Here is a 12,217-nt window from a genome sequence, read left to right on the forward strand (position 1 = left end):
CCGTGTGATGATGAGGCGATAATGATCCGATACAGTGTATCTATTGAGTCCACTCGTTCTATATGCTCCACATACTGTATGTTTAAATGTATGCATCGTGCACAATCACCGTAGCATGCATCACTCTCAGGTAGAATAGATGGAATTGTTTTTTATATTAATGGGATTAAAGGGATAGTTCACCCCCAAAATGACTTTTTTTCTCTATTGATTACACAACCCAATGGAGACTTGGAATTCATGGAGATTTTTTTTTGTTTTTGTCGCATTCCTATGCCAATAATTTAACAAAAACAACAAAATAACAAATAACAAAAAACATTATCATCTTTTCCACGGCTCATCAAATTAAATCATGGCTTAGGAATGCGACAAAAACGAATAAATCTCCATGATCTCAAGTCTTCATGGGGTGTGTAATTGATCTAAAATAAGTAATTTTTTGGGTGAACTATCCCTTTTAATGAATGTCTTATTATTAAACAGAGGTTATTCGGAAGAAAATGTGACGCTCATATATTTGAAATAAACCAGAGGATTAAACGCAAGCTTGCAGATTTAACATCATTAGTTGTACTGGTTGAGTACAGTACGTATGCTTGGACAAGTCATCTGTACATTATAAATGACCTGAGCACAAATATAAATAAAATAAAACTATGTGAAGGAAAACATTGACGTGTGGGTCTTACTGTAGGCCTAGAGAGTGTCACACTATTGAAGACGACGCTTCAACTCTCGAGAAGGAAAACAAGAGACTTGAAAGTTAAATTGTCAGGATGCCTCCGAACATTTGTTTTCTATTTAAGTCACAAAGGTATCTCTCCTGACATTGCAAGGTGTAACCCTTTTAAGGCCGGGAAGGGAACGCATCTGTGTCATTTTAAGATTTCTTTGGCTATTCAGAAATAGCAGATATACAAGCTCTCTGCTATTTTTAGAAAAATCTTGAAAATTTGTGCAAATTATTTTTAACTCAAATCTTTGCTTCTGGGGGTCCCTGGAACAAAATATTTTTAGATGGGAGGGGGTCCGCGGACAAATACATATTATTTTGGGGGTCCTTGACATGAAAAAAGTTTGAAAACCATTGAAAATATAGCAACATAAGTTTAAAAAAAAAAAAGAAAAACTTTAGGAAAAAAAAAACTGTTAGGATTTAGAAGACATTTGTAAAATCCCCAGAAGCAAAGATTTGAGTTAAAAACTTTCGCTTTAAAAAAGTATATATATATTCAAACTAAAGATTTGCACACATTTTCACGATTTTCGAAAAAATAGCAGATCTACAAGCTCATAGCGCGGCACTCGGTGCTGCGCTATGAGCTTGTATATCTGCTATTTTTGAATAGCCAAAGAAATCAAAAAATGACACAGATGCTGCTTTCCCGGTCTTAAAGGGTTAAAAGTCCTCTGGACTTCAAAGTAGTCTGGGAAGCGGTCAGCTGTGTGTGTGCGTGTGTGTGTGTGTGCGTGTGCGCGTGTTTTTAACAAACAAGTTTAATCTACGTTAACAGTGTGTCAGATGTTAAACACAGGTTCACTATTGCTATAGCCAACACCAACTCTGGACCTCTACAGTGTTGTTGGCTAAGCTTTTGCGCCACAGTCCATAATGTCAGTTTGCTTGCCACCAGCTCCAGGTGCCTGACGCAGTGCCTTGCCTCATCCTTCTCTCTCTGAGTCTGACCTTGTCTGTGACCAGTGGTATAGGTCCCCGTTTCTGATGTGGTCCGCCCATGTGACACCTTGATAGCATTCTTGTGTATCTTGTGTCTATCCTTCTCCGTTCTCTATACTGGCTCCCCGTAGCGGCTCGCATCCGGTTCAAAACCCTGGTGCTAGCCTATAGGGCAGTGAAAGGAACAGCTCCTTCTTACCTCCGGGCTATGGTCGATGCCTACACCCCTGCCCGACCACTTCGGTCTGCTACCTCGGGGCGACTGATTGCCTCGTCACTCAAGGGTCCTTCTGGCCGATCGGCACGGTCACAACTTTTTTCTGTTCTGGCCCCACTGGTGGAATGAACTTCCCACTGATGTCAGGATAGCAGAGTCACTGCCCATCTCTCACCGCAGGCTGAAAAGCCACCTCTTCAGGAAACACTACCCTTCCTCTTTGCCTGGCTTACTTGTTGTTAACTAGTTGTACGAACGCTAGTTTTATTGTTTTATTGGATCTTGTTTAGTCGATACATTTATTTGTTTTAGCTCTTACTCATTTGATTTTGCTACTTTGTCTCATCTGTTTAAGGAAATAGGTAGCTGATATATTGCACTTTTACCTTAGCGCTAGGTATACTCTTGGTTGCTTGTTTTTGCAGGAAATGCACTTAATACTTCTGGTGATTAGTAGTTTCGTTCCCTACCTATGTTGAATGCACTTATTGTAAGTCGCTTTGGATAAAAGCGTCTGCTAAATGACTGTAATGTAATGTATAGACGCCCTCGGGTCCCTTTTCCTGCTGTGTCTCAGCCCCGTACAGCAGCACTGACTCCACTGTAACCACAAACAACCTCCTCTTGAGGTCTTCTCCCATATGTCCAGTCTCTTCTCATCCCATGTAGGGAATTCTAGGCGAGTGCCCTCTGGACCTTCAGATCCTGTTCCGTTGAAGCATTCCAGGTCCAGAGATATTTTCAAGTCCTCGACTGTCTCTAGCCCATTGGTTCTCAAAGTGGGGTCCGGGGACCCCCAGGGGTCCTTGAGGGAGTTCCAGGGGGTCCCCAGCTAAATGATAGATTAGGCACCAAATGGACCCTTATGGGTCTGTAACTCTGAGAGTGTACAAATGGAACCAAATGGACCCTAACAGGTCCATTTGGTTCCATTTGTACACTCTCAGAGTTACATTGACATAGATTTTACAATATAAATTGCGGTCCAAGTGATAGAAATGCCATTAAATTGGGGTCCGTAGCCCTAATGCATGTTAAACTGGGGGTCCTTGAAATTAAAATGGTTGAGAATCACTGCTAGAGCCGTAAAAAATCTTCTCTTATGGGGGTCCCTGGCATATCTTTTGAAATGGGGGTCCGCGGGCTAATAAGTGTCAATTTGGGGGTCCTTGACATGAAAAAGTTTGAGAACCACTGCTCTAGCCGACAAGCGCAGCGGTTTTGTCCTCCGTGTTAACTGTCAATACTTTAGTTTTCTTGGCATTGAGCTTGAGGCCGATCTTCCTGCACTGTTTCTGCTGCCAGTAGTAGTTCTCTTGACGGGTGTAAAACAACGGGTGAAATTTGATCATCATTTTTGTTATTTCCATAAAGAGAGAGAAAAGAAAAAAAGCTGAAAGGGGAGAAAGAACAGGAACGACAAAAGATGTCTACATACTGTATATACACAAAGCCAGGGGTGGAAAGTAACTAAGTACATGTACTCAAGTATTGTACAATCTTTAGGTATTTTTTGCTTTCCTCAGTATTTTCACAATTTTCAATACTTTTACTTCTAACCCCCAGTAAAAGTACAATATTTGCCTCTGAGATGTAGTGGAGAAGTAGAAGTATAGACAATTGGAAATACTCCAGTAAAGTAAAAGTACCTCAAAAGTGTACTTAAGAACAGTAATTAAGTAAATGTACTTAGTTACTTTACACCACTGCTTTAAAAAATATATCAATTTGAACAACTGGACTATAATAATTGTATGTCCTCAGTTATACACCACAAGGCCTGAAGGGGTCAGTATAGTACACCTTTAGCTTCTTCCACTATGTCTATATGTATATATCACACACATCATAGAAACACTGACATATCATTTGATGAATTGAAATGCTGTAGTACACTGGTTCTTAAACTTTTTCATGTCAAGGACCCCCAAATTGAGACTTATTAGCCCGCGGACCCCCACTTGAAAAGATATGCCAGGGACCCCCATAAGAGAAGATTTTTACGGCTCTAGCAGTGATTCTCAACCATTTTAATTTGAAGGACCCCCAGTTTTACATGCATTAGGGCTACGGACCCCCATTTAATGACATTTCTATCACTTGGACCCCAATTTATATTGCAAAATCTATGTTAATTTAGCTCTGAGAGTGTACAAATGGAACCAAATGGACCCTAACGGGTCCATTTGGTTCCATTTGTACACTCTCAGAGTTACAGACCCATAAGGGTCCATTTGGTTCCATTTGTACACTCTCAGAGTTACAGACCCATAAGGGTCCATTTGGTTCCATTTGTACACTCTCAGAGTTACAGACCCATAAGGGTCCATTTGGTGCCTAATCTATCATTTAGCTGGGGACCCCCTGGAACTTCCTCAAGGACCCCTAGGGGTCCCCGGACCTCACTTTGAGAACCAATGCTGTAGTAAATAATAATTGCTATTATAATTATTATATAAATGTGGTCATCAACACAGCCGATGTAGAAGCACATACAGTAGGCCATAGAACAACATTAACATGGAACTTAACTTAATAGTTACAAACTGTGATGGAAAAAGTACTCACATTTCTTACTTAAGTAAAAGTATCAATACTGCAATGTAGAAATACTCTGTTACAAGTAAAAGTAAGGTATTAATATATGTATATATATGATGCTATATTGGCTTAATTTTGCTTGGGGACCCCCTGGCACCTCTGTTCAGGACCCCTGGGGGTCCCCGGACCCCAGTTTGAGAACCAGTCCCTTGTGTGTCAGGGTGATCACAGGTCATGTGACCACGCGTATATCCTTCAAGACGGCACAAGACTTCACTGGTCCATGTGACTACTGCCTCAAGGTTAACCTGTTGCTATGGAAACAAGGCCACCAATGAGAATTCAGCAGACGGTTGCCATGTTGACTGCAAGCTTTTTGTTTTAAGGGGTGACCTATTTTTTTTTCCTACAGCTACACAGACACAGACCCCTGTACTCTCACACTCATGTGAACAGACGCACGCATGCACACACACACACACACACACACACACACACACACACACGCACACACGCACACACGGACACACACACACACACGCACACACACACACACACACACACACACACACACACACACACAGAGACACAGACACAGACACACAGACAATACACACATTCATGCAGATGAAAAACACATGGATAGGCTACTCTCACACACACGCACGCACGCACGCACGCACACGCACGCACACGCGCACGCACACGCACACGCACACACACACACACACAGAGAGAGAGAGAAAGACCACGTGAAATGAGCTTGTGAGATTGTACACAAAAGACCTGATTGAATATGAAAGATATTGACATAATACACAAGTTGAGTAAAGATGAGTAAATAAAAATAACATTAATTGTCTGTATAAACATGGAATATTGCTCATTTGTGCTTTCGATATTCTTAATAAATGTATATAAATCATATATATATATATGTATTTATCACTCAGAACCTTTGTGTTGAATACCGAAGACATGAATCTACAGGCAGGCTTTGAGGTCAGATGTAGATATTTAGAATCATATTTTATATTTAGATTAAATGATTACACTTTGATCATTTTGTATTAGATGGCAGTGCAAACTCTACAAAATGGCCATGGCTCTGTTTTATTGAGTTTAATAATGTTTAATTGTGTTTGATTATGTTAAGGCATAAGGCTACGAGAACGTACGTCTTTATTACACAGAAAATGTTTTAGGGGCAATATCGCTTCTCTTTCAAATTTTGGCTTTTAATGAGTCAGACTATGACATAAAAGGTCTTTTGTTTTTTAAAGTGCCACTTTATTACAAAAGTATAAACTTGACTGACATTTTCATGAATAGTAATCTTGATATAAAACATTACAATCTTTTGCACTTAGCACTTAATTACACGCTTTGAGTACAAGACCCTGTAGGAAGTCTGAAGAATAGCAAACACACAACATTAGCTGCCACATTAAACTTAGCTGGGCTTCCCAAAGAACACACCGTCCACAGCCAAATCCCGAGGGTTCATTTAACTCAGAGAGGGCACAAATGGTACCAAACGGTCCAAATGATTGGACCATTTTGTTCATTTGTACCAGCTCTCAAGAGTTACAAATGGTAAAAGGTGCAGTGAGTGATTTACTTGTTTAGTTTTTTTGTTAAAATAAGTGTTAAATTGCTCTATATTCAGATAGTAAGCATTGCTATAGAGTGTTTGTTCAGTAACAGGGGTCTTTAGTAAACAGAAAATAGATTTTCCGCTCGGGATGCCAATTGTATGCAATCAGGAGAGAACTCATACAGGATACAGGATGAACAAGTGAAAGTGATGAAACTTTAACTTTAACCCAAGACCGGGGACGCATCTGTGTCATTTTAAGATGTATTTGGCTATTCAAAAATAGCAGATATACAAGCTCATAGCGCGGCACCGAGTGCCGCGCTATGAGCTTGTAGATCTGCTATTTTTGAAAAATCTTGAAAAAAAAATGTTTTGATTTTTTTTTTCAAAAAACTGTTAAGATTTAGATTTTTTTTAAAGAATCGCCTCAGGTCTTAATGGGTTAAAGGGGAGAAAAAGCTGATCAATGATCTTTGTGGTGTTCTCTCTCCTGAGTGATGACACTATAAAATGTAAGCTCAAAAGCTCTCTCCTGATTGGATGAAATTGGCAAACCACCTGAAAAAAAGAAGAATTCTATTAACTAAAGAGCTGGAGAACAAATCAAGTACTCTATAGCAACAATTACTCTCAGAATATAGAGCTTTAACGTTATAGCAATAAACATTTTGTTTTTACCCTAAAAAAAAATATCACTCAAAGCACCTTTAACTCTGAGACTGTTACAAATGGAATCAAATGGACCCATAAGGTCCCATAAGGTTCCGTTTCTACCTTCTCAGAGTTACCAATGGGGGATTTCTCTATGAACCGTATAGCTTCATGGCTCCAAAAAACAACAAACCAAAAAAAAACGGAACAGTTAAATTTACATCGTTAAGCTGTTTTGCAAATTTTGTCACCAGTTTTTAAAGTCATTCCAAAATACACAATTAAAACATAAAATAGTAAAAGATAGATTTCTTGACACCGATGATATATTTATTGTTCTTTCTCTTTTGTATTTGTACATAATAACACACATTTGCATCAAACATACAGTTAGAATCACATTTTGTTTCCTTGGGGAATATTTTGGTCAAATAAAATCGTCGTATTTTTCTTTTTTTTTAATCGTCCAGGATTGCGTCGTCATTGTGTGTGATAACTCTCCTTTATATATCGACTCTTTTTCGCTTTCACATTGTCATCGTTTTCCGCAAACGCTTGCTTTAACATTTTAACACTGATAAACAGAGAGAGAGAGAAAGAAAGAAACATGTCAGTGGATGGAAGTGGGGACTCGCTAATTAATACACATCAGTTCTACTAGCTTAGTAAGCCGGGTGAAGGCAGAGAGACTATGCTGATGATGACAGATCCACAAAGTGATGAAGATGATGATGATGATGAAGACGTGTAGGCTAATGCCTCCACCTATAGACGGTTTCAACCTAGACTCACAAGTCAGTCTCTAAACCCAGGGGGTCTTCAACGTTTTTTTTTTCAGGCCAAGGACCCCTTAGCCGAGAGAGAGAGATGAAGCAGGGATGCCCCCACTACATTGTGTTGCAGATTAAACTTTTTTCATAGATTTCATAGATAGCTGGATTCATGTTAATGTGTATTTTCAGACAGTTAACCTTTTAAACCCTCAATATTCAGTCAACTTGACCGTTGGCTCCATAGACATGTAAAGGTAGACGTATCTCGGGCGCGCTTCCTTGTTCCGCAGGGCTAGCCCATATAAGGCTTGGGCTAGCTTTCCACTTCCTTCCGCTTCAGCAGGGCAAGCTGGAAACTTCCGTGTGCGTCACAGAAGGGGGCGTTCGGTAGGCCAATCAGAGGCAGGTGGGGCGGGTCTTTTCTTAAGAGGCAGCCGCGCAGCAACTAGTCAGTTAGACGCGCTGTGATTGGCCAGTAGTTAACGCGATGTGATTGGTCAGTAGTCAAACAGCCCTGCGGAAGAGCCTTGTATTGAGATACCAGTCGCTACAATGAACTGCAGAGGCCAATGATGTATCTAGGTTTCTATATCTATGGTTGGCTCTGTACTTGGTCTGCTCTTTTTCCCTCTACATGACTCGCCGAAAATAGCCGATCTACAAGCTCACAACGCCTCGCGCTGCGAGGCGTTGTGAGCTTGTAGATCTGCTATTTTCGGCTAATGTTACGCGCCATTCAAAGATTTTGCCTGTAGTAACTCTGAGGACCCCCTAGGGGTCCCGGACTCCCTCGTTGAAGACCCCTGATCTAAACCATGTACAGTACTTCGCCAACTTCTTCTCGCCTGTTTCCCTGTATTTGTTGTGGTCTGAGAGCGGGGGCCAAAACAGCCCCTAAAAGGGTGTCGCCTATAAGGCATAGCAGTGGCGGCCATTTTCTGGTTCCATTGTTCCAGACCCCATTCATCTTTCCCATAGAGATTTCCAAAAAAATATTGATATCAATTATTTTAAGCCTAGAATCAAGCCATCCAGGATCCTGATGAGTCATGACCATAAAATGTTTGATTCTGTGAAGAAGGAAAAAAATTGAATATTGAATTACTATATTTAATAAATACCCTTTGTGTCGCGGTTTTCAAATATTCTTTTTTCACAGAATCAAACGTTTTATGGTCATGATTCACCAGGATCCTGGATGGCTAGATTCTAGGCTTAAAATAATTGATAAATGAACCAGAAAAGAGGGCACTGCTATGCCCTATGGGGGAACGGGGAATCATTTTGGAGGAGCACAGGATATATCGATATGCGCTCTACTTTCTGCCGTGGATAATATATCCGCTCTAGACCGTATCAGAAAACTGCTCAACAACGCTCACAACGCTCACAACGTTGTGAGCTTGTACATCTGCTATTTTCAAATAGCTGATGTATAATAGGGTTAAAGTCGTTCAGCTGATTTTGATGCGATATGAAGTCATTTTGCGTCGGACCCTGTGTGTGAGATCATGTGACCTGTGTGTGTGTGATCATGTGACCTATGTCGCTTCTTTCGGGGCTTGTTTTCGTAGACCTGTCTGCTTGTCATGTGTTGTTATTGTGGTCAGTTTGAAACCGTCTATACGACCCGAGCAGTTGTCTTCATCTTGTGTCTATACTGAACCACCATGGAGGTCCAACTATCTCCCCCCCATCCGCTACAAAACGGTCCCCCTCCTCAATCTTAATTACTGACACTGTGCTCCAGAGAGAAATAAAGCAACGCACCAAAAGAATAACTCAACAACCAACAACAGTAGAAAAACAAACAAAACAAAAAAAAAAAAAAATCTAAAAAATAAACCATTCATATAGGTAGGTACCACATGACAGTGCTTGATTTTTTTTCTTCTTTTCTTTTTTATAAGCATGCAACTCGTAGCAGGCAAAGTGCAGAAACAGGATCGACAAAGTAAAACATTTAATTTACAGACGGCAGTGGAGACAGTTTTTTTCAAAAAACAAAAACGTGAAGGAGGGGACAAATATGTGGCTCGTTTTTAAAACGTGAGAATGGTCAAAATTAATTTGAAGCTTTTTTCGTTCTAGGAGGAATGAAAAATGTGTGCAATTTTCATTATAATACTCTCATAATCATTTTTACTCTTGGTCCCTGAGCTTTCAAGTATTTTTTTTTGATTAACAATTCATTCCTTTTATATCGTTTCAATTCCCTCCTGAATCTCACCTTGACCAACTCGAGGGGAGGCCCTGCCCACCGCAGACCCAAGTGCTACCAAAGGATTTAACCAGTGGTGGAAAGTAAATTAGTACAATTACTCAAGTATTTGTACTTAAGTGCAATTTTTTGGTATGTTTTACTTTACTTGAGTATTTAAAAAAATCTCGAAATGTTATACTTCTTCTCCACTACATCTCAGAGGCAACTATTGTACCTTTTTACTCCACTACGATTATTTGAAAACATCAGTTACTGTACGTACAAATTTGCCAATTTGTGATTATCATTACAAAACATACATTAACCAATTAAGCCCTATTTAATATTTATGGGGCTTTTTCTGCCTCTATTCAGGGAGAGAGAAACAGTGAGCGACATGCAGCGAAGGCCATCAGGCTTGGGAATCGAACCTGTGCCTCGCTGTCAGGCTGCAGTAGAGCCTAAATGTGGTGTGCGCCTTAACCGCTAAGCCGCCATCGGTGCCCCATACATAGACTATCCAAAACCAGACGATCTACAAGCTCACAAAGCGTCGTGATGTGCCGCGTTGTGAGCTTATAGATTGGCTATTTTCGAAAAAGTTTGTTAGAAAAATTGTGAAATGGGCCATTGATATAAGGATTACTTTTACTTTGGTACATTTGATGCCAATATCTTTGTACATTTACTCAAGTAAAAGGTTAAATGCAGTACTTTTTACTCGTAACAAGAGTATTTCTATTATTGTGGTATCGCTGCTTTTACTTAAGTAAAAACTCTTGAGTTACTTCTTCCACCACTGGCTCGTATCCCCTCAAAGGGGTCCTGCTCGGACCACCAAACAGTAGAACTGTTCTATTTTTACCCGCACAAAAAAATTGAGGAAGAATTTAGGCTTTTCAACTTGACTTGTGCTTTGACGCATTTTCTTTATCAATAAAATACAAGTGCTACTGTCACCCTGCAGAATGGCTCTGCCACAGGTCTTTGTGCTCATTTATCATTCACTACCTTTGGATTCCCTTAGATCAGTGGTTTTCAACCTTTTTCATGCCAAGGACCCCTAGATTGATAGACATTTGGCCGCGGACCCCCATCTGAAAATGTTTTGTGCCAGGGACCCCCAGAAGCAAAGATATCAGTACATTTTCGCTTTAAAAAATATAAATATTCAAAGATAATGCACACTTTTTCAAGAATTTTCAAAAATACCAGATCTACAAGCTCATAGCGCTGCACTCGGTGCCGTGCTATGAGCTTGTATATCTGCTATTTTTTGAATAGCCAAAGCTAAGTGGTTAAAAATGATTGTGACGCTATTAACTAATTTTGCTGGGGGACCCCCTGGTACTCCCTCAAGGACCACTGGTGGTCCCCGGACCACTGGTTGAAAACCACTGCCTTAGAAGGTGTATATATATAGAGATTGGAACTTCCTTTTTCGGACCCGGGTCGTTAGCCCGTTCGTTGACCATCAACGTTATATAGCGCCCCCCAAAGGCCTCTTGTATAGCCTCCGAGAGGCGTGATGTCGTGATTAGAATGTAAACAGTATGTGTGAGTGAGCATGGGGGAGGGGGGAGGAGGGTGGGGCTCAGTCGGCGTTCCTTGCGGTGTTAACGCCTGACTTTATACGTAGTTGCCCGCGGGTGTCGCGCACAGTTTATGTAGCGCATCACCCATTTTCAACGTTATCTTCATATAATTGGTCCTCATTAACTTTCGTTATGAGATGACACCATTTCTGTCTCTACTCACTCTGTATCTCAGAGGAGGACTGTGGACAGTTCAGAAACCTGACCTACCAGTGACATCATCGATGGGGATTCCAAGCTAATAGAAACTGCTATACAGCCTTTCTCTTCCTGGAAAGCATGCTGATATAGAAGCCATTTGAACACATTTGGTGCCAGAGTTGTATTAAAAAAGTGACGTTGAGTGCCAGAGATCTCGCCGTTTGTAACGCTATACGCTGTTTACAGCTGCAGACTCCACGACGAGCACCCGATTGTAAACAATATGTATGCGTGCACGGGAGGCATGCGTTAATCCGACAGACCTTTTCTCCGACTATGTGGCATCCGCGTGCGGTTAGGGTTAGGGTGCGGGTTTGGTTCGGGTTTACTGTTTAATGTCGGAGCACTGCGCTGTCGGAGGAATGCGCTGTCGGACTAACGTATTGCACCCTGCGTCACCATGGCGGAGTGATCTCGGATCGAAAATTACTTGTTTTCCCCACTGTAAAAAGTTAGGAAATACTGTAGGAAATATGAAGGCTTTTTGCAAGGAGATGGAAAACCCATTGATTTCACAGAGATTCACGTTTTTGGCACCTAAGCGCTAAAAATTAAAAACCGGAGATTCTCGGTTTTGTGTTAATACCAAAAAATAGTTTGAAATCCTGTTTGAATTGACCAAACCTGCCTATGATGTCACTGGTAGGTCAGGTTTCTGAGCTGTCCACTTGTCCTCTTCTGAGACACAGAGTGAGAGGACAGAAATGGTGCCGTCTTATAATGAGCGTTAATGAGAACCAATTAAATGAAGATAA

At 40.8% G+C, this 12,217-nt stretch overlaps 1 protein-coding gene across 1 annotated transcript in view; it reads left to right on the forward strand.

The window, feature by feature from the left end:
* LOC311053451 (YTH domain-containing family protein 1-like) overlaps positions 1-12,217 on the forward strand; it is a 229,503-nt gene that overhangs the window by 168,584 nt on the left and 48,702 nt on the right. The gene's annotated exons all lie outside the window — the stretch shown is intronic.

Source organism: Gymnoscopelus microlampas (assembly GCF_963454915.1).
Source record: "Gymnoscopelus microlampas genome assembly, chromosome: 10".
Taxonomy (NCBI): domain Eukaryota; kingdom Metazoa; phylum Chordata; class Actinopteri; order Myctophiformes; family Myctophidae; genus Gymnoscopelus; species Gymnoscopelus microlampas.